The sequence below is a fragment of the Macrobrachium nipponense genome, chromosome 14 (assembly GCF_015104395.2).
Source record: "Macrobrachium nipponense isolate FS-2020 chromosome 14, ASM1510439v2, whole genome shotgun sequence".
Lineage (NCBI taxonomy): Eukaryota > Metazoa > Arthropoda > Malacostraca > Decapoda > Palaemonidae > Macrobrachium > Macrobrachium nipponense.
The window spans coordinates 26,607,947-26,630,446 of NC_087207.1; the positions used below are offsets into that span (position 1 = coordinate 26,607,947).

Sequence of the window (22,500 nt, forward strand, 5' to 3'; positions counted from 1 at the left end):
AAATTGGGACATCCTCTATTACTTGCTCGCAGTAAAAAAAAAAAATTAAACATATTTAATGACTTCGAGTCTTTCAGAAAAAAAAAACACGATTGAATCTTAATTTTCTTTGAAGTTATTAAGAGCGCAGGTGTTCGCCCACTGACATTTGTTTCCCTCAGGTCCGTGAACTTTTTAACCCTGTTAAGAAAAAAAAAAAATAAATAAATGGAGACAAGATACTATAATCAGCTTTGGTTTTCTGCCAACTGCCTTTGTAGTTCCTCTGATGAGGCAAATCTTTTTTATTGGAATCCAATCGGTCGATAGGCAATAACTTTAAACTAACCCGAAGTTAAGTCTAAATCCAAATCCACGCCCACACGCCCACATACTATAGTGTGTAGTAGACGTATGCTTTATTCCTATGTGTATTATGCATGTTCATGTATAAATTCTCATATCAAATACAAATGCTTCAAAATGCGTGTGTTAACATATACACAATATACACAAGTGCACGTACATTACATATTCCTACACATTCACACGTGTATGTGTATTACGTGCAATACACGAACGTACACATACATCTTATATATATATTATATATATATATATATTATATAGATATATATATATATATATATATATATATCTTTCTATCAAAACTAAGTCAACACTATTTTTTCTTGAGGCAAGCTTCTCAGGAATAAGGTAACACTATTCAAGATTCTCCATGCGGGCAATATTTCTGGGAAGTTATTATACATAGGAGAGAGAGAGAGAGAGAGAGAGAGAGAGAGAGAGAGAGAGAGAGAGAGAATCAGATAATAATGGCAAAAAATTCTTGAAAGTTATATATATATATATAAGAGAGAGAGAGAGAGAGAGAGAGAGAGAGAGAGAGAGAGAGAGAGAGAGAGAGAGAGAGTTAATATTAAAAAAAACAAATCAATTATATTTTCATGAGAGCTTGAGAAGCGAAAAATAAGTCAATCAATCAAATTTCTCGACGACGCCATTCCTGCACTCACGCCCGGAAGTAGGAGAGCCTACGAAAAGTGGGCGTGGTCCTTTAGGCGCCTGCCTGACTTAGAGCGTAGGCGCACCGACGTGAGACTGGAAGGGCGTGTGCGAGGGCGCGCAAGCAAGACAATAACGTTACCAAGTTCATTTCTCAGTCACGTTCGATCAATAAATCTTCTCTTGCGTCGCTCGCTTGCTTGCTTGCACTGCTTCGTGTTCGCCAGACAGTTTCAATGGCAAAGGTTTGCCTGTGCAACCTCGGGTAACACGTCTGCAATGCTTCGGCAATTTGGGTGCAAAACTGCACCAACTGATGAGGTCTACGACGTCAGCAATAATTATACAAAGTTGCAACTTAATTGCGTTGGGTTAATAAAGGCTTTCAACTTCAAAACTTCAAAGATTTTCCCGTGCAACTTTAGACAACACGATTGCAAAACTTCAGCCTTAAGCGCAAGGCTGCAACTGAACTTCCGTGGCAAATTATGAGGTTTGCAACATCGGCAACGCATCTGCTGCAAAGTTGCAACTTGATGACATAACTTGAGTCACGGTTGACCATTTCAAGCAACATAACTTCAGGACTGCAACTTTTTATTCAGGTGAAGTCATTGATTGCAACATGAGGCACCACGCTTGCAAGACGGCAACGAAAAACTGGCAATACAACTCAATATTGCCACTTGAATTCGGTGGCAAATTGAAGGTGTGCAACATTAGACGTCATACTTGGAAGGAGACATAAGATACCAAATGATGAATTCAACTTAAATCACCTTCAAACGACTCCGTGGAAAAATGATTAGAGTTGAAATCTATATAAACATGTAAAATATGCGCCTAAGTTTCTTCGTCACAATCGTGTTTTCTGTACATCGTATAATGCTGTATGAAACTCTCAGTCGGCCGTGGTGGCCTGCGTTGTTGCATTGCCGGACGCATGATTATGGCTGACTTTAACCTTGAATAAAATCAAAACTACTGTGGCTAGAAGGCAGCAATTTGGTATGCTTGATGATTGGAGGGTTGATGACTAACATACCAATTTGCAGCCCTCTAGCCTCAGTAGTTTTAAAGATCTGAGGGCGGACAGAAAAAGTGCGGACGGACGGACAAACAGCCATCTCAATAGATTTCGTTTACAGAAAACTAAGTCTTTATTTTTAGGGCGTAGCAGATGAGGCGATTTCACTACCATAATATTACAAAAAATAATTAATTAAATAAATAATTACCTATTTATTTATGCAACACTACGGTTCCTAAAAGCGTAATTTATGTGTATGAATTGGCTACAGTTTATTTACTCAAGGAATCACGTTTATCATTGACTTCGTTTAATTCGGGGAAAAAGAATGTTCGGATAGTTTCCAATAGCGAATATAAATGAATGGATATATTAGCAAGGAACTCAAAAGCATAAAATATGTTGTCAATATATATATATAATATATATAATATATATATATATATATATATATATATATATATATATACATACTATAATCTCATACACAATCTACCTACCAAAAGTACCAAACACTTAATATCACGGATGTTGCCCCTGACTCAACCAACCCGGCCCCCTCCCCAAAACATACGCTAAAAGCGAGTAAGCTTATCGACCACATCCAGAGTACCAGTACTGTTCACAAAAACCAGTGATGAAAGACTACGATCTAAAGTGTATAAGTTCTCTGCACTATGAATCATTCAAGTGCACTAATACTCGCGTAATATTTTCCCACGCTTCCGGACGTAACAGAAAAAAAAAAAAAAAAAAACTACCTCCACCAGGAAAAGATGTCAAAAAGGATTCTCACTTATGATTTCTTATGGGAATTTTGGGGGAAAGACACTCTCTCTCTCTCTCTCTCTCTCTCTCTCTCTCTCTCTCTCTCTCTCTCTCTCTCTCGTGGGTTGTTGGTGGTTCGAACTGGTTCCTCAGAGGCCTCTCGGCTGTCAAAGATAATTGCTGATTATCACAGCGGTCACCAAGTGTAAAAAGTCATCAGTGTGTGGATGTACAAGGTTTTTGGGCGTTGGCCACAAATGAATGAAATACTATGTATGTCTACGTCTGAATACACACACACACACACACACATATACATATATATATATATATATATAATATATATATATATATATATATATTATATATATACACACACATGCATATATATAATTATACATTTATATTATACACACACGCATTTATATATAATATATATATATATATATATACATATATATATATATATATATATATATATATATATATATATATACATTAAATGAAAAACTAAGTCAGCTCACTTGGACTCTGGGCCATTCTTTGCTTATTGCCGTCTATTTAATTTCTAAAAGAACACGGTAAAAAATTTTCAAAATTGTTCTAAAATGTCAATAATGACTCTTCTTTACAGCAACAAGGCATGATCAGACCTCCAGCTGACTTGGGGCGCTTGCTAAAATTTTACAGTCAAATAGAGCGTTGTTTCACCAACGAAAATTAAAATAAATATGCTATATTTTGTTTGAAACAATTGTTCTGAACTGTTTAACGTGTATTATTAATTTTTAACATTTTCATTCTAATAAATAAATCATAAACATCCTATCCTGAAATCCCCGTATTTTTAACTCGAAGCGAAACATATTTTTCAGGCCTTTTCTTAGCCCCCAACAAGAACAGCAGCAGCAACAGCAACAACAACAACAACAAGATCAACAGCAACAACAACAACAAAGTAGTTTGTAGACTTACGCCCCGAGTAAGCAAAAATTGCAAGTGGAATGTGCAAAATCGGGCAAAATCACATCCCTGGAGGGTAATTTACACGAATTTACCAAGAGGTTCGCGTGCTCAGGAACACTGAGACCATCTTACAAAAAATAAATAAATAAATAAATAAATAGATAAAAATAGAAAGAGGACTATATTCCTAGGGGTTACACGCCTCCTTTTTCTCTTCTTACAATGTTGAGGAATGCATACAATAATTTTTTTTTCTTATTGTACCATCGCAAAGCTTTCAAAATTTCCAGTTTCTGTTTTCCTGTTATAGTTATAAGATTATGTTATTTAAGGAAACAAATATCGTAGAGGTACCACACGTGCAAATAAGGTGTGTCAGCTCTTTGGCTGATTCCAAAACCACATCTTTCATGATGAATCAACTGACACCTTAGAATAGTTGTCGGTTGATGTAAATACTTTTTAATGGTACTTAAAGGTGTCATCAATAACACTATAGATAAAATGTAAGTATATCTTAGTTTAAACGACCAGAGCTGATTAACAGCTCCCCTAGAGTTGGCCAGAAGGATTAGATAATTTTACGTGGCTCAGAACCAATTGGTAACTTAGCAACGGGCCCTACAGCTTATTGTGGGATCCGAACCACGTCGACAAATGAATTTCTATCACCAGAAATCAATTCCTCTGATTCTGCATTGGCAGAGCGAGGATCGAACCCCGACCCACCAGATTGGTAGGCGGGCACGTAACCACTCGTCCAACGAGGAACTATAGTACCTATAGATAAACAGATAGATCGATAGATAGATAGTAGATGTGTATCCTAACCGAATATCTTGAAATAGGTACACAAGGTTAAATTCAATTAGTTCTGTGCTGTTCATTGTATTACCAACTTAGCCTACAGTCTGTTCTCACCTATAAATTTAAAATGGCTTTCAAGCAATAAATAATTATCAGTTTCAAATATGAAACGAATCAATAAAAATTTTTAACTGTATTTTATCGCTGCTCTGCTACTAATATGCAAAGGTCGGCGAAATCCATCTTTCTGCTCCTATGTTTCTTCTCACTGGTCCTTCCCCTTCATGATTTTTTAACTAAATTCTGACCTTCCATTTTCCCAAAACGACTGTTATAGAATGTGTACTTCATGTGCAAGAGCTCAAGCAGTTTTTCAGTTAACATTACGGTTACGGAAGACAAACATTGGGGTTCGTGTTCTCCTGCCATTATTTTTTTTTTCTCTCATTCTTTTCAAAGCAGAAAAGTCTACGCTGTACCTGTACTTGCAATAGGTATAGTGGCAATCAACTCTGCAGGCAGTCCCTTGTAGAGTTTAAAAATGCATGAATTTCTTCTTATTACAAACAAGCTTGCCCCTGACGAGCATTTAAAATTATACGTTTAATCAATCCAGTAGTCCACAGCTCCCAGTGAAAGCACCTAAACGCACAGGAGCTGGGAGCGAGGGAGGGGGGGGGGAGGGGGGGGGCAGCAGCAAAGAAAACCCGTTCTAAACCTAACAGAGCCAAAGCTACAGAACGGTCGAAGCTCCACTTGCCTGGCGCATCAGATTGTTGTGAGGAAAGATTATGACTTGGCGGCTCGTGTGTTGACAATTTTACTGAGAGGAAAACTGATGCGCCAAGCAGAGGAGCTAGCCCCACCTCACTGCTGAAATTGAGCGCTTCGTGACAAAAGTGTCTGTTGCACTGTGCTGCACTGTACCTGCGTTGGTTTTAATGCTTGTTACTGATACAATGGAAGCATAAGTATTAGCACTGATACTTTTTTAATTCATTAATTAATGGGCACTGTATATGTATTTGTACATTTATTTACAAATAACATGCTAAAGTATCTATTTAGGATTTAGCTGGCCTTATGCCAGCACGGGCTCTTGCTCCTAGAGCAGCCCGTAAGGTCTGGTGAACCGTTATTGATAGATAATTAGATAGATAGAGATAGACAGATACATATTTAGGTAGATATAAAAGAAGGGTTACTATACTGCAGCATAAGTACTAAATGACCCACCATTTCCAAAATGTCCGGAATGAACTGAAAAGTGAAAAACCATCATTTTCATAATCTACAAATTTCCAACACCTGAGAATGAATCATCCAAGTGTGTGTGGGGGGAGAGGGAGGGGGAGGTGGGGGGGGGAGGCTGGCGTTCCACAGGGCGACTACCTGACACCTCGTCATGCTGAAACCATGCTCATCACGTGAACGAGAAATAATATGTTATACATGCTCTGTTTCCAAAGCTCCGGATGCTCCGAAAGATTGCGGAAGATCCCTACATGACTCCGTGAGTCACCACCACCGGTGATTGATGTCTAATGTTCTGTCACTTCTACATTATGCTGATAAAATTGACACAATATACATATCGTAAGCTTATCATTTCGACTGAGAATGTGTGAGCGCGTAGAACAGTCATTCGTCGCAGTGATGAACTCCAGATCACGGTTCTGGATAACCCTACTCTCCCATGTCAGCTAGGCAATCATTCGTCGTGTTTGGAGTGTCATAGACCTGAGGTCCACGCTAAGCTTCCTATACTCCCTTTTCTATCCTTAGGGTAAGGACTAGTAGATTCACATCAACCGTGCATTTTGACGTCTAGGCCAGTCCCTTACGACGCTCCTGATTGGCTGCTGATAAGCCAATGATAGGGCTGGAAACTCTCATTCTCTCTCGAGAGAGTTCACATGGGCAGGATCTATGTTCCACCTCTCCCGAGGGATACTTATGAAAGACGTATATATCCCTCAGGAAAGGTGGAACATAGACCCTACCCATGTGAACTCTCAAGAGACAGAGTCTCCAGCCCTGTGATTGGCTTATCAACAGCCAATCAGGAGCGTCGTAAGGGACTGGCCTTGACATGAGATGCACGGTTGATGTGAATCTATTATAGTACTAACCTCAAGCTTATAAAAAAAAATTTAAAAACTAAAAAAAAAAAAAAAAAAAACTAGCCTAATGTAGATTTAGTTATACGTCATTTCATTCAATTTACATAACTGATAGCTTATCGTTGGACGAGTGGTTTACGTGCTCGCCTACCGATTTAAGTAGTCCCGCGTTCGACTTCCCGCTCTGCCGACGTGGAATCAGAGGAATTTGTCTTTGATGATTAGATATTGATTTCTCGATATAACGTGATTCGGATCCCACAATATTATTAGCTGTAGGCAACAAATTGGCTCCTAGCCACGTAGAAATATCTAATCCCTCTGGCCAGCCTAGGAGAGCTGTTAATCAACTCAGCGGTCTGGTTAAACTAAAGATATACTTAACTTACATCATTGCTCTACATCATTAAAACTGATACGTGTCCAGGGCTGAATAAATTTGAGCGCGACCTGGTGACTCATTCATTCGCACGGTTTAATGGGTGGTATGGTTTGACAAGAACCGGAATAAGGCTCAAATATCAAGGGACTAACATCACAGATCAAGTCATCCTTATCGCTTAGGTGACGCGATAATCTGGCGTAAATATTGTTATAGCTGCTAGACTTCCATCATTATCATTCTGGTTTTCGCGTGTTCATATACGGATACATCAACCGCTTTTGAACAATAACGTAAGAATATGTGAATTGGTCTCTCGTAAGTGTAAATATTCTAAATTGATCAAATCATAACTTCCATCGAATTATAAAACATCAGTTAGTTTTCTCTAAGGAACAACAACAACAACAATAATAATATTAATAATAATAATAATAATAATAATAATAACAATAATAAACAAATACGATCCCAAGATCCCTGAAAAGGAATCTGGAAAAACTAGAGGCTGAAGTAGCTCCAGGACTCATGCAGAAGAGTGAGATCCTAGAAACGGCGCATATAGTAAGAAAAGTGATGGACTCCTAAGGAGACAGGAAGCAACAATTGGAGGACTGTGATAGACCAAAAAATAATAATAATAATAATAATAATAATAATAATAATAATAATAATAACAATATAATAATAATAATAATAATAATAATAATTATAGTAGGGCAAAAACTCTCGATCACGAGAGTTTTTGCAATGTTCTAAGGGGTCCACAATAATAAGAATGTTAAAAGTTCGTGTATAATTTACAAACACTTAATAGTAAAAGCTTTCGAACCCTTCCCTGAGTTCATCTGTCCAAATCGGAAGATGAACCCAGGGAAGGGTTCGAAAGCTTTTATAAAGTATATTTAAACTATACACGAACTTTTAACATTCTTATTATTGTGGACCCCTTAGAACAAATAATAATAATTCTTTCAATTAGTTCGAATTAGACTCAGTACCTCACATCCTCCCATAGTTCTCTTTTGAAAACAACCCCAGGAATCCAACTAAGAAACCCAGTAAATTCCACAAATATCTTTCAAGAAAACACAAAGGACATATCATCGACTCCCACCTCCCTTATTGGACTACAGATCTGCTTTAACGTACAAATTAATACACAAATTGCTACTGGATGAGATGCAATATAATATAACCAGGTTTGATGAGATTTTCCCCACGAGAACCAGATCTCATTATTTCGATGCGAATAGAGATAGATGGCATCCCCCAAGGAAAATTAGATCAAGGAAACAATAAACGGGGAAAAAAATCAAAAGGAATGAAAACAGGACCAACAGACAAAGGAGACGAAACAAAATAAGAAAACTAGACCAAATTCGACCAACGTTACGAACTAAAAAAGGAAATATACACAATGAAGAAATAATTATGAAAATAAGCCTAGAGGCGAAACAGGAAAAAAAGAAAAAAGAAAACGGGATCGGGCTACGGAATAATCATGAAGAATAAATCAAGACGATGAAATCATGACACAAATTCAACAACTGATCGAAGTGACGAAATAAAGCAAAACTAGATCAAATCGTAAGAAAAATTAAGTGAAGAAAACAGATTAATAATGAGGAGGCAACCGACCATTAAATGAAGGAAACCAGACGAACACCACGAACTAAAGGGTGTTCAGAATAGGCCGAGGCACACAGACTCCAGTTGGAAAAGGAGACGGAGAGTCGACGTAATTGAATAGAAAAGTGAGAGACCTGAGCGAACCGCAAAGGACGTGAACACTTCAAGATCAAAACATGGACTCCTTCCAAAGGAGCAAGAAGGAATCTCTGCACTGCAGTTAATTACCGTTTGGGGCGTTCGTCTCAATTTTCAATTCCTTTGGCACGTAAGTTACCGCCAGACTTTTGTTTCTTACCCCGAGACTAGTTTTTGTTTTTTGTTTTTTAGCCTCTTTGGTGAAGTGAAACTTAACTCTGTATTCCTTTCAACTTTATATTTTTAGCTCTGTTGCATGACAGTTAGCAGCATTATCGTGTTTTTGTCTATTTTAAGTCTAGTTAATTATTTCACCTTGGAGCCGCCTATGGCAAAGAACATACCAGAGTGCTCTCGTTTCTAATTTAAATTCTAGTCTAAAAATAAAATAATTACAAACTAAAAAGTATTAAACGAAGGAAAATATTGAGTTTTAAACTACGAAAACTTAGTACCATAAAAAACGATAACACATGCTATAAAAAGCAAATTTTATTGTTAACAGATTAAATTTGAAAACATATATAATGACAAAATTGGAAGATATAAATAACACCAGGAAACAAAAGGATACGCAATCCTCAGTGATAGGGTGTTAAGAACAGAAAATACAAGTGATTATAAAGCAGCAAGAATCCGGAACTTCTCAATCTAAAAATAGAAGGTACTACTCAAAATCGGAAATTATTCGTGACCATAAAAGCAGATCGTATAAGTGATTAAAAGTGTGAGATTAAAACCTTGATACCTAAAAAAAATAGAAAATATGAAAATGTAAAGGATTGAAATGGCGAGAGAAGGAATCTAAATATATAGGAAATATGAGGACATATGCTAATGAAATTTCCCCTGGACGAATAATTTATGATTAAAAATCCTAAAAGTATGAGAATAAAAATCTTTATGCCTAAAAAGTTGAAAATATGAAAACGTTAAGGATTGAAATGGCGAAAGTGGGAATCTAAATATATATGAAATATGAGAAGAAAATGTGCTAAAGAAGTTTCCCCAGAACGAATCATTATTTTTTTACTGCCCAATGGGGAAGAGAAATTACAAAAAAATGGTAAACTATTTCTTAATCACTTCACTTATACATAAAACACACATATGATGAATAAACCTGAAAAAGATATAATTCAGACAAAATATTTTATTTTCATTACAAAGACTTAAGCTTTATCCTCTCAACCTAAGCTGGAGAGCAGAGCCAACCCTCATTAAAGTGTGGTCATTATTGCGCTACTAAATCAACCGCTGGTACGAACGAGATCTGTACGTGATTCCAATTAGAAATTCGACCGTCTGATGTTTGCTTAGCGCCATGGAAGCTTTTGTGTTACCTAGTGTCTATTGTAACTTTCTGTGTCTGTATATCTGTCTGCTTAAGTAAGGAATAAAAGTAAAGGAAAACAGGGATATAAGAATGTGGCGAAATAATTAAGTCACTATTAAAACGTATGGTGGAGAGGTCATACTTTCACTGGTGGATCTCGTGATCGTAAAAATTCAACAATAATACCAGAAAAGACTCTGAAGTAGTAATTGTTTAATTAATGCATCATCCGATCAAATCTACGATGCAGCAACCGTAAATCATCAATAGTCCTCATCAATCAGTCATCAACTGCCTTTGATGAGTGAAAGGAATCAGAGATCTGAACAAATAAGACCATAAATCTTCCACCACTCTTTTGTCACACGCGAAAACAATACAAACTTTTCAAAAGCATCAAGTTGAGGTTTGGGACTTTTGAAAATTGAAAGTAACTTCCAAAGTATGTTGCAGTAGTGTAAAAGAAAGGATGTATCACTTTAGAAGATACAACAAGGGTAAAAACGGGAGGGTGGGAAGGAAGGAAAAGCCACTTCACAGGATTAGGCCGATGTTGGGTAGATCTAGCAACTAGACCCATCACGTGATTGCATGAGAACGGAGAGCGCTGAGACTATATCCACCCTCCTCTCCTACCCCCTACAATCCCCTCCTCTCCTACATCTCCCCCCCCCCCCCCCTCCACACCCACAATACCCCCAACACCCTCTCCTGAGAGTCTTCCGGCTAAACACAAGGCTTTATAACTTGAGACTAGGAAGAAGAGGTTACCGCATTGCCGGATGACGCTCTACTCATTTAGAGTCGCGGCTGACAGACCGGGTGACTGATTGATTGATAGTCGCTCATTCACGAGATGTGACGGTCTGTCGACGCTGTTAATTGCTTTGTTCTGGTGAGTGACAGGTTTTATATGGATACAGTAATATATATATATATATATATATATATATATATATATATATATATATATATATATATATATATAGAAGGTGTCCATAAAGTCCCAGTACCATTCTGAGCAATAAATACTTGTAATGGTACTAGGACTTTATGGACACCCTGTATTTACCTTGGGAATGTATTTAGTTATCTTGCATTCCTTGTAACTAATTTGATTGCTGGATTCATAATAATAATAATAATAATAATATAATAATAATAATAATAATAATAATAATAATAGTGTACTTAGGAAGCAGGCCCTCTCTCGAGCATACTTTATTAAAAGTAATAGCTACTTCAGCAGCGTTACGCTTGTAGAGAGAAGTGTAACACTGCTGAAGTAGCCATTACTTCTAATAATACTACTACTACTACTACTACTACATACTATAATAATAATAATAATAATAATAATAATAATAGTTTAAGATCTCGACAGACTATTTAATCAACGGTAAGGAACGAGAGAGATAAAAATTGCAATTGCTAGCAAAGAAAATAAAATAAAAAAAAGGATCATAAAACCTTAATTGAAGGAGTCATCACACCCATCATAAACCCCGTGTGTTAATTAGTGGTACCTACTATTTGTCACCCTGTCATCAAGTGGAATGTCACCACGTAGTAAAACTGACTCAGGAAACTGACACGGCTTCGTTTCCCATTCACAGAACATCTTGACCAAAGAACGGGGTTATATAACAGTATGAAACGTTGTTAATAATAATAATAATAATAATAATAATAATAATAATAATAATAATAATAATGAGAAACAAATCCACAACTTTGTATCAGTACGAAAATTTGTTTAAATAAGTTTGTACTAATATATAACTCTGGATTTTTTCTCCATCTAATGACTCGTATACAATGAGTGTTAATAATAATAATAATAATAATAATAATATAAATAATAATAATAATAATAATAATATAATAATAATAATAACAATAATAATAAATTATTATTATTATTATTATTAATGGAGAAGAAATCCAGTTATGTATTGGTACGAGCATATTTAAAAATAAATAAATTTGTACCAATACATAAATCTGGATTTTTTTTCTTCATTTAATGACTCGTCTAAAATGAATGATTTTAATAATAATAATAATAATAATAATAATAATAATAATAATAATAATAATAATTTAGGTCCAGGTTTAAATACTGAACTTAGTGCCTCAGATACACCAATTACTGAAAATAAAAAAAAAATTAATAGATGCGAAACTAAACAGAGCTTGAGAACCAGGCTCTCTCTCTCTCTCTCTCTCTCTCTCTCTCTCTCTCTCTCTCTTAGTGCCAAGATAAACCCACCCCTGTCTAGAGGATCACTGCTTGTTTGATGATTAATAATAATAATAATAATAATAATAATAATAATAATAATAATAATAATAATAATAATAACAGGTATCATCAGTGAAAGGCTATACAACTACCTAGAGGAGACAAACACCATCCCCTACCAACAGAAAGGCTGCAGAAGGAAGTGTAGGGGCACAAAAGACCAGCTCCTGATAGACAAAATGGTAATGAAGAACAGTAGGAGAAGGAAAACCAACCTAAGCATGGCATGGATAGACTATAAGAAAGCCTTCGACATGATACCACACACATGGCTAATAGAATGCCTGAAAATATATGGGGCAGAGGAAAATACCATCAGCTTCCTCAAAAATACAATGCGCAACGGAATACAATATTTACAAGCTCTGGAATAAGACTAGCAGAGGTTAATATCAGGAGAGGGATCTTCCAGGGCGACTCACTGTCCCCACTACTCTTCGTAGTAGCCATGATTCCCATGACAAAAGTACTACAGAAGATGGATGCCGGGTACCAACTCAAGAAAAGAGGCAACAAAATCAACCATCTGATGTTCATGGACGACATCAAGCTGTATGGTAAGAGCATCAAGGAAATAGATACCCTAATCCAGACTGTAAGGATTGTATCTGGGGACATCAGAATGGAGTTTGGAATAGAAAATGCGCCTTAGTCAACATACAAAAAGGCAAAGTAACGAGAACTGAAGGGATAAAGCTACCAGATGGGAGCAACATCAAACACATAGATGAGACAGGATACAAATACCTGGGAATAATGGAAGGAGGATATAAAACACCAAGAGATGAAGGACACGATCAGGAAAGAATATATGCAGAGATCAAGGCGATACTCAAGTCAAAACTCAACGCCGGAAATATGATAAAAGCCATAAACACATGGGCAGTGCCAGTAATCAGATACAGCGCAGGAATAGTGGAATGGACGAAGGCAGAACTCCGCAGCATAAAGATCAGAAAACCAGGAAATAAATGACAATACACAAAGCACTACACCCAAGAGCAAATACGGGGGGACAGACTATACATAACACGAAAGGAAGGAGGGAGAGGACTCTACTAAGTATAGAGGACTGCGTCAACATTGAAAACAGAGCACTGGGGCAATATCTGAAAACCAGTGAAGACGAGTGGCTAAAGAGTGCATGGGAAGAAGGACTAATAAAAGTAGACGAAGACCCAGAAATATACAGAGACAGGAGAAAGACAGAAAGAACAGAGGACTGGCACAGCAAACCAATGCACTGGATAATACATGAGACAGACTAAAGAACTAGCCAGCGATGACAATTGGCAATGGCTACAGAGGGGAGAGCTAAAGAAGGAAACTGAAGGAATGATAACAGCGGCACAAGATCAGGCCCTAAGAACCAGATATGTTCAAAGTACGATAGACGGAAATAACTTCTCTCCCATATGTAGGAAGTGCAATACGAAAAATGAAACCATAAACCACATAGCAAGTGAATGCCCGGCACTTGCACAGAACCAGTACAAAAAGAGGCATGATTCAGTGGCAAAGCCCTCCACTGGAGCCTGTGCAAGAAACATCAGCTACCTTGCAGTAATAAGTGGTACGAGCACCAACCTGAGGGAGTGATAGAAAACGATCAGGCAAAGATCCTCTGGGACTATGGTATCAGAACGGATAGGGTGATACGTGCAAATAGACCAGACGTGACGTTGATTGACAAAGTCAAGAAGAAAGTATCACTCATTGATGTCGCAATACCATGGGACACCAGAGTTGAAAAGAAAGAGAGGGAAAAATGGATAAGTATCAAGATCTGAAAATAGAAATAAGAAGGATATGGGATATGCCAGTGGAAATCGTACCCATAATCATAGGAGCACTAGGCACGATCCCAAGATCCCTGAAAAGGAATCTAGAAAAACTAGAGGCTGAAGTAGCTCCAGGTCTCATGCAGAAGAGTGTGATCCTAGAAACGGCACACATAGTAAGAAAAGTGATGGACTCCTAAGGAGGCAGGATGCAAACCCGGAACCCCACACTATAAATACCACCCAGTCGAATTGGAGGACTGTGATAGAGCAAAAAAAAAAAAAAAATAATAATAATAATAATAATAATAATAACAACAACAATAATAATAAAAATCAAAATAATAATAATAATAATAATAATAATAATAATAATAATAATAATAATAATAATAATAGCTAGTTATTATTATTATTATTATTATTATTATTATTATTATTATTATTATTATTATTATTATTATTATTATTATAACAAAAAATTTTCAAAATACATAATTATGAGCATTCAGTAGTAACATTTTATAAACATTATAGGTTATTCTCGTAGCCTGTGCCTCCTACATCTTTCTGTATCCAAAGGATTTTTTTTTAAGTCTTTAACGAAAACAAAGCAAGTGAAGAATTTCAAAGTCCGTAGTTTTCGATGCCTCAAAAAAAGAATGACTTGGAAAACTGTTCAATGTCGTGATAACAAAGAATGGAAATGAGCCATTCCTTGGGATATACATTACTATACAGAATATCAATTAACTAATATTGTATATAATATTCTTCCAGTAAATAAGAATTCGATGACGGTAAACATCTCGTATCCAAGACTGAATTTTACATCACATATAATCTAGAATAAACGTTAAGCATAATAACAGTTTGTATAATTGGAAACGTAAAATGAACTCGATAAATCTTGCATACAAACATACATCACCTCATCTGCCACAAAAAAGGGGGGCGGGGGGGGGGGGGGGTGTGTGAAGAAATAAAGACGAAACTTGAAAACAGAGGAGAAACAGAATAGACTGGAAGTACTGGACCAAGGTCACGGGCCTGGCGCCACGCCCACCAACCCTTTATACCTACCGTCTCTAGCTTTCCTTGGTCTCAGTGCGCTGCACGAAACGCTACCTTTAATCTATCTCCTCTCTCTCTCTCTCTCTCTCTCTCTCACTGGGCCCAAAGCCTCACCTTTCCCCTGGGGCACTAACCTCTCCCTCCTCCCCCTGCAGCAGCAGTAACCATCCCACTTCCCCAGGATATGCTGAGTGATTGATTGATTGTATGCTATTAAATTCAAATTGCCAGGATCACTTGAATCCGTACCCCACCTCCCACAGGGGCAACAGAAACAAACATCTATTCTACCACAGGGGCAAAGATTTAACCCACGCAATATACACCATCATCCTCCCTGTCATGGGATGGGGGGGACTCAACCCCCGACCCCACTGCAACACTACCCTCCAACCCAATTCAACCTGTCCGTAAGACAGTGCTGGCTCGACAGTCCCCACCTCCTTTAATTTACTGTGTGGGATCAGAGGCAAGCCCTGGGGTATGCCAGTACAAAATGCGTCAACTACTTTCAAGTGACGGCGCTGAATCCTTCTCTCGAGGTTAAAATAAGGCTCAAGTTTATGCGACTGCCTTTTTGAATTGCTAATTCCTTTTGAAATTTATGCACACAAGCACAGAGAGGATATGTTCCCGAGAGTTCGGTTGGGATGTATTTCAAATGGCGTGGCGGATAAACTTTCATTTATACACAGACACATATGTATATACTATATAATTATATATACATACATATATGTGTATATACACTTAACTTACATACATACATACATACATACATATGTGTGTGTGTGTGTGTGTGTGTGTGTAAAACAAACTCCTCTTTGCATATAATACTGTGGTGAACGAGAGAGAGAGAGAGAGAGAGAGAGAGAGAGAGAGAGAGAGAGCGCATTTAACTCGATGAATGGCTAGGACTTTTTCTCTTTCATTTCTTAAAATCTATTGCTATTTCGCTCTAATTACTGCTACCACGAATAAAAACTCAAGACTCGCTCTCCGCAGGGAGCTCTTTTACGTAAAAGCTCTAATGAGAGCGTTGCGCAACCCTTACTTACCTGGGTAGAAATCAGAACTCCGGCAATGGCTATATATATTCCTCGTGGCTCACCTTCAATTGAAAAGGCTTCAGGACAGGACCAGTTCCAAGATTGTATTCACCGGCCACGCCCCCTTTTCCGTCAATGACACTTATAATGTGCTTTCAGAAGGTAACTTATATTGTCGTTTCAGTGGTCTCACGGGTACTACACGACTTAACAAGGCGTGGATCCGACCTCCAGCTTACTCGAGGCGCGTGCTAAAGTCTACGGTCAAATAGAGCGTTGTTTCACCAACGAAAGTTAAAATATATACGCTATTATTTTATCAAAAGTAATTTATCCATACTGTTACATTTTCACTCCAATAAATAAATCATAAATATCTTTAACTCAACGCGAAACACCTTTTTCAGACATATTTTTTATGCTTTCCTATACGCCCCTTTCCCACCCCCCCCCCCCACCCAACAAAAAAACAAACAACAAGAAAGTAGCTTGTAGGCTTACTCCTCGAGTAAGTGAAAATAATAGATTTTTCTCTGTTTCTTGTACATGAGTGATGGGAAGTTCATAAGTCACTAAATATTCACATACTGGAATAAGCGCTTGCAAAAAATAAATAAATAAATAAATAAATAAAAGAAATAAATACATTAGTAAATAAAAACTGCTTAGTTTTTAACATTAACTTCCACCAATCTCGTTATTCACTGCGAGACAAAAAAAAAAAAAAAAAAAAAAAAAAAAAAAAAAAAAATCCGGAATTTATATCTGATGTTCGTTTTCCCTTTTATAGGAGAACTACTATATAGGTATTCCAGTAATGACACATCAATTACAAACAAAAGTGAATCGCATTAGACACGCATTACAAATACCGCTATTTGCCATTAACATTATATTGGTCCGGTCATGTCACTCTTTACAACTCAATAACGTCCTGTCCCATCAAAACGTCAGTGATAATCTTTGCCAGGAATCTAAACCACAACAGTTTTCCTCATCTGAAGCGATAACACTTACGTATTATCTAAAATGCATAAAGACTGTTGAAGTTACGAATGTAATTACATTCCACAGTTATCGTAATTACATTCCAATGTTATCGTAATTATACTCCACTATTATCGTAATTACATTCCAATGTTATCATAATGACATTACAATGTTATCATAATAAAATTCCACTGTTATCGTAATTACATTCCAGTTTTCATAATTACATAACAATGTTATCTTAATTACATTCCAGTTATTGTACATTTCAATGTTATCGTAAATAAATTCCAGTTATCGTAATTGCATTCCAATGTTATTGTAATTACATTCCAGTTATCGTAATTACATTCCAATGTTATCGTAATTTACTCCATTATTATCGTAATTACGTTCCAGTTATCGTAATTACTACCCATTGTTATCGTAATTACATTCCAGTTATCGTAATTACTACTCACTGATATCGTAATTACATTCTAATGTTATCATAATCATACTCCACTGTTATCATAGTTACCTTCCAATATTATCGTAAGGACATTTCAATGTTACCGTAATCACACTCCACTATTATCGTAATACATTCCAGTTATCGTAATGACATTCCAATGTTATCGTAATGACATTCTAATGTTATCGTAATCACATTCCTCTATAATCGTCATTACATTCCAGTTATCGTAATGACATTCCAATGTTATCGTAATGACATCCAATGTTATCGTAATAACATTCCAATGTTATCGTAATCACATTCCACTATTATCGTAATTACATTCCAGTTATCGTAATTACATTCCAGTTATCGTAATGACATTCCACTGTTATCGTAGTTACATTCCAATGGTATCTAGTTAGAGCTGCATAAAAGCAAGAACAGAATCATACGCACAGATTATATACTTTTACAAAGTTTACATTATAGGACTCTCGAACGATGAACGACGCCGCGTCATATCTGGGAGAGCTTGAATAACTTAAGTCTGGAAATAAACAATATATATTTTTTTTTTACCAAGGAAACAGTTACAGCAGTTGTTAATAAGAATATTTTCTCATTCAAACCGGTTATCTTGCCTTGTTTCTTCTGAATAGTTTCATAGGAAAATCGTATTTACGTATCGTTACGGTTATGGAGATCGCCAGCTGTGCGTGATTGTATACTATGTATACCATTCTCTCTCTCTCTCTCTTTCTTTCTTTCTCTCTCTCTCTCTCTCTCACACAGAAGAAACAATTTACAGACAGAAAAATTCTCTCCAATAAAACGATAAATTCAGTGACCCCATTGCCTGCAAATTACTGCAATCAAACGCGCGCCGTGATAAATACGTACATCGTAAACTACATTTGATTCAGTGCATGCAACTCTCTCTCTCTCTCTCCTCTCCTCTCCTCTCTCTTCTCTCTCTCTCTCTCTCTCTCTCTCTTTATATATATATATATATATATATAATATATATATATATATATATATATATATATATATATATATATATATATATATATATATATATATATATATATCAAATGGGGGGAGGAGCAGACATATCCCAGAAGTCTTCATCTTCACGATGTTTTATTACAAAACAAAATGGCGCAACTTTCTTTCCAGAACTAGCGTCTCACTCTCAAGCTGAAAAAGTAACCAACCAAAAATGACTACTGATGTTGACTGGTTAAGAAACAGTTATAATTATAAAAGTTACAAAAATGTATACATTAAGTTAGAAGAAAGGAGATAAAGTACCAGGGAGGGGGAAGGGGACTGAATGACCCTATTAGAGAACAACCAGACACCAGCAGAACTCTGGAGAGGTATATATGTATACAAAGGTGCCGAAGAAGACGATTTGGCTTTCAAGTTAGGAATTGTCTGTTTCATAAATAATTATTAATGACTAAAATTGTCGTTGAGTTGAGTTGACTATAGAATCTAGGCCAAAGGCCAAGCACTGGGACCGACGAGGTCATTCAGCGCTGAAATGGAAATTGACAGTAAAAGGTCTGAAAGGTGCAACAGGAGGAAAACCTCAAAGCACTTGCACTATGAATTAAGTATTAGGGGAGGGTGGAAAGTAAGATGAAGAAAGATAATATGAACGGAAGTACAGTAAAAAGAACAAAAGTGGTTGCAGCTAAGGGCCGAAGGGACGCGGCACTAACCCCCCACCCCCCTTACTGGAGACTACAATTGTCAACATTTGGTGGTTCGCCGCCCTGCCCAGAATTTTAAAGTCTCTACCGCATATTATGTTTACTTTTTTTTTTTTTTTTTTTTGCATGGTCTGGGATGTTAGAGAACTCAGGATTGTTCAACCTGACACAAGTTCGACAACTGACGACCCTATGACAATCGATTGGCACCTTTAGCAACCTCAGTGTCGACCCCAAGCAAGTCCCCAGTCTACATCCAGAGCAATCGAATTTATATACGACACCTGAGGTCATCAAGGGAACTGGGGAACTGGGCTGTCTTTCAATTTGAAATGACTCCTGGCTGTGACTGGATTGATGGGAATGATATTCAGTTTAATTTGAAATAGACATAAGATAACTATTAAAACATAAAAGAATAATGCCTTGCAGGAGATAATGACTCAGGTACCTGTCATGAAAGGTACATAATGGAGAAAAATAAAAATGATCTTGAATATGATGAAAAATATTTGCAATATTTTTATTTAATTCTCGTTTCCAAAATTACAATGTCCATAGGCAACTTATGTTTTGTTAAAAATAGATGTTGATGTAACGAGACTCATTTTGGAGGAAAAAAAAAATTATATATATATTGATTATATATATATCAATTAGATTTAATATATATATATATATAATAATATAATATATATATAGTATAATATTTCTTTTGTAAATAAAACAAGGTAAAAAGGGACTACCTCTATTTGCATACGATCGACGCGACATCTACAGAAAAATAAATTTAGAGAGAGAGAGAGAGAGAGAGAGAGAGAGAGAGAGAGAGAGAGAGAGAGAGAGAGAGAGAGATGGTAAACACTTCGAAACAAACACCATTATATCCATAAAAAATAAAAAAATAAAAACATTCCTCATCACATAACTGATTAACATACATAAATATTTACCACTGCAACCGCAATGCTGTCTTACACATTCGAAGGAAATTTGTGGACCTGAAGTCTCTCTCTCTCTCTCTCTCTCTCTCTCTCTCTCTCTCTCTCTCTCTCTCTCTCTCTATGTTCCATTCATGACCCTGGCTCTCATTCATTGACGAAGGCTTTGGTCGAGTGGAGAAGCGATCCAGACAGTCAGTCTCTTGAGGCTAAAACTCAAGTTTCCTCGAATTTAAGGTTTGAAGTCCATTGGTGAATTGGGAGCTATTGAACCTTAGTGGAAAAAAAAGTTGTTAATCATTCTGCAGAATATTCCTCTCTCTCTCTCTCTCTCTCTCTCTCTCTCTCTCTCTCTCTCTCTCTCTCCATAAAACCATGTTTTCTTTCTTCTTCTTATATTTGCTTCTGGATGCTGCTTCCCTACCAGGAATATCATGAATAATAATGGTGGAACTAGGCGGTGCTTTTTATGGTTGCCGTCCTGATATCTGCATGTTTTGCTTCTCTCTCTCTCTCTCTCTCTCATATATATATATATATATATATATATATATATATATATATCATATATATTCCTTGCATTATCATTTTCAGGAAATGTGATTATATATATATATATATATATATATATATATATATATATATATATAGTTCCCTCAAGATTACTATAAAGCGAGCATAAGCCTTCATTACGAGCAGACCGCTGCATACTACCGCACGAGTCGTCGTATTGTAATCTAACAATACGGACAACAAAAACAAAACAGGACAGAAATTTTCGGAATAAAGACGACCCAACCGCAAGACTGTTGACAATCCCGTCTTTTACTTCCGGCGATCATTATGCAATACGTGACGGCTGAGGACTGCTAAGCAAGTCTCGACTCTCTGACTCGAATATTAAAGAGAGATGAAGATGGTCTTTGCAAGTTGCAAGAAGCAGCAGCAGCAGCCGAGGCCAATATTCGAAAGAGAAATTAGGGAACAGAAAACGGTTTCTGGGACGTATGGCGTTGCCCTCCGGAGGGGGTACGTACGCTTGCTGTTCGTTTTAGCGGGGTTACTTTTGCAATATGAGAGCGTGATTAGTTGAGGATCATTCAAGAAATTTAAAGAGGTCAAGCCAAGCACCGGGTCACTTAAGTGAAACTTTGAGTTGGCCAGCAAGATAAAGCGATCCAGAAAATAGAGATGAAGTACATGGATCTGAAGGTGGAACTGGAAAAACCCTCCAGTTTCACCAAGGGAACTGGAAAAAACTTTCCCGTTTCACAAAGGGAACTGGAAAATTTCCAGTTTCACCAAGGGAACTGGAAAACCCCTCCAGTTTCACCAAGGGAACTGAATAAAGCTTCCAGTTCCACCAAGGGAACTGGAAAACCCCTCCAGTTTCACCAAGGGAACTGGAAAAAACTTCCAGTTTCACCTAGGGAAACTGGAAAAAACTTCGTTTTACCAAGGGAACTGGAAAAAACTTCCAGTTTCACCAAGGGAACTGGAAAAAACTTCCAGTTTCACCAAGGAAACTGGAAAAAACTTCCAGTTTCACCAAGGAAACTGGAAAAAACTTCCAGTTTCACCAAGGGAACTGGAAAAAACTTCGTTTTACCAAGGGAACTGGAAAAAACTTCCAGTTTCACCAAGGGAACTGGAAAAAACTTCCAGTTTCACCAAGGGAACTGGAAAAAACTTCGTTTTACCAAGGGAACTGGAAAAAAACTTCCAGTTTCACCAAGAGAACTGGAAAAAACCCTCCAGTTTCGCTAAAAGAACTGACTGGAAAAACCTCCAGTTCCGAAAAACACTCCTCCAGTTTCAGTAAGAAGTAATAGTTAGAGCAGCTGGACAGCAAGACTGAAGAAAGAAAGCTGGAGGGGAGGTATATATATATATATATATATATAGATATATATATATAATATATATATATATATATATATATATATATATAAATATATGAATTTGATTTAATAGGCTTAGCGTCTACCGCCCAAAAATTCACTGCTCGATCCA

General features: G+C 36.8%; 1 protein-coding gene and 1 long non-coding RNA gene across 7 annotated transcripts in view; one reads left to right on the forward strand and one right to left on the reverse strand.

Moving 5' to 3' along the window:
* LOC135226425 (protein NDRG3-like) overlaps positions 1-22,500 on the reverse strand; it is a 392,774-nt gene that overhangs the window by 333,429 nt on the left and 36,845 nt on the right. The gene's annotated exons all lie outside the window — the stretch shown is intronic.
* Positions 8,752-22,500, forward strand: part of LOC135226428 (uncharacterized) — a 136,162-nt gene continuing 122,413 nt past the window's right edge. The window contains exon 1 of the long non-coding RNA XR_010317223.1: positions 8,752-8,981. This is a non-coding gene — a long non-coding RNA (uncharacterized LOC135226428). The remainder of the gene's footprint in view (positions 8,982-22,500) is intronic.